Here is a 2,272-nt window from a genome sequence, read left to right as displayed (position 1 = left end):
TTTCTGTAGGTTAACTCTTATTTAATAGTAACTCGATTGGAGTTTAGACTTTATTTTAAAGGTAAAGTACAGTGACACACAAACACACACAGATACAGGAATAAAAGATATGGAAAGCTTTACTTTTATTCCTATGAAACATTTCTCTTCCTGTTAATTAATTAATTTGGCTTCTGCCAAAGCCAGGAATTGGGTTACGCTGGACTAGTAAGATGGCTTGTGGGTAGAGAGGCTTGCAGCCGAGCCTGACAGCCTGAGCTCTGTCCCCAAAATCCACATTGTAATGAGAAGTGACTCCTGTGAATGTTACGTGACTGCCACATGCACTCTGTCTTAGATAGGGTTTTATTGCTGTAAAGAGACACTGTGACTACAACAACTCCTTTTTTTATTTTCTTTCTTTCTTTTATTAATAAGCAACATAGTTAAAAACAAAAATACAACAACCTTAAATGCAGAATGGCAGTTAAATCAAACTGCAGCTGGAATTCAAGGATACACGGTTTCTTATTTGATGCACAATACTGTGTGTAGGTTTGTGTGTGTGTATAGGGTGTGTGTGTGTGTGTGTGTGTGTGTGTGTGTGTGTGTGTGTGTGTGTATGTGTGTAAACCAAGAAGAATTTGAGAAATGGAAACCACTATGGGGTAGAAAGCATGAACTTTTCATTATGCAATCCCAAAATGCTCTGCGCTTTTCCTTTACTTTGTGTATGTATTCTTTGTGTTTCCAGTTTCAGGTGAACTTGTCACAATCCCAAATCATTCTTCCTTTTCTTTTCAGATTCTCCCCACCCTCAGACTTTTTAGAGATAGAAGAGACATTCAAACAAAACCCTGTGCTCTTTCCTTTAGTCTACCCAGGTTAACCATAGGCTTGCTGTGAGATGACGGATCTTCTGCCAGAAATGAAGAAATTCCAAACCCAACTGCACAAGCATCCTTCTTACTCTCCAAGCTTACAGGTACACTGAATTCTTCTCTTCTGCATTCTCTTGGTCTGAGGCATCCAAGATGTAATTTTTCCATGTACTTTTCTGATGTCACATCAACGGCTTTTTCAAGAGGTTCTTCCTCTTTAACAGGCAGTTCTATGGGCTTTGATTCTTCTTCCTCCATATCATCTCCCAGTACATCTTCTTCACTTCCTTCCTCTTCAGCACGTTCTTCAAGATATGCTTGGAGCCTACAGATAAGATCTTGTTCTATTCCCTTGGTCTCTAAACCAGGAGCAAGATATTCTTGCTTTCGTGCAGCAAGCTTCAGCTTGTGGAGCTCCACTGTCTCACTGTGCCTTACAGCAAGTCTTATAAAGGTAAACATTTACTTGGGGCTGGCTTACAGTTTCAGAGGTTTAGTCCGTTATACTGATGATGAGAAGCATGGAGGCAATGCAGGCAGACATGATGCTGGAGAAGGAGTGGGGAATTCATCCTCTTGACCTACAGACATCAGAAGGAGGCTGTGTGCACACAAGAAGCACAGCTTGAGCATATAAGACCTCAAAGCCCACCTCCACAGTGACACTCTTCCTCCAACAGGACCACACCTACTCCAACAAGGCCACACCTCCTAATAATGCCACTCCCTATGGGTCAAGCTTTCAAACACATGTGTCAATGGTGGCCATTACTATTCAAACCACCACAACATGTGACCACAAACGCACACATTCAAATGCATTAATTAATTGGTTGTTTAATTAAACATTGAAAAATAAGAGATACATTTCTCTTCTTTTAGCTAGTTTTAAAATTTCTCCAACCTTTCCAAAAATATTTTTCATTTTGATATTTAAAGGTAGTTTCAAATACATGTTATAGTTTCTTAATGGAGTTATATGTCTTATTTTTATTTGTTTGACTGTTTAAGGTTATCCTCTAACCCCACATGTAACTGAGAATGACCTTGAATTTCTGTACTTCTATTCTCTGCCTCTCCAATACAGGGATCATAGAAATGATTCCCAACTCCTGGTTTATGCTCTGCTCCAGATTAAACCCTGGATCCACACATGCCAGGTAAACATTCTACCATCTGAACTATAGCCAAGACTTTTAATAAATGCTTTAATTCAGCACAAAAGCCTTTTTATTATTTCATTTTCTCTCTGTTAACTCACTAATTATCTTTTCATTTGCATTGTTTACTATAGAGATTATAATAATTTTCTTGTACTATCTTGGTTCAATTATATTAGGTTTACTTCTTATCCAATTATTACATGTTTTTGAATATTTAAATTTGGTAACCCTCCTGTACTGTGCATTATT

General features: G+C 38.2%; 1 pseudogene; it reads right to left on the bottom strand.

The window, feature by feature from the left end:
* Positions 1 to 668: 668 nt before the first annotated feature.
* Positions 669 to 1,322, bottom strand: LOC131894230 (SAP domain-containing ribonucleoprotein-like; annotated as a pseudogene).
* Positions 1,323 to 2,272: the final 950 nt, after the last annotated feature.

The sequence above is a fragment of the Peromyscus eremicus genome, chromosome 17 (assembly GCF_949786415.1).
Source record: "Peromyscus eremicus chromosome 17, PerEre_H2_v1, whole genome shotgun sequence".
Lineage (NCBI taxonomy): Eukaryota > Metazoa > Chordata > Mammalia > Rodentia > Cricetidae > Peromyscus > Peromyscus eremicus.
This window is presented reverse-complemented; position numbering and strand designations above follow the sequence as displayed.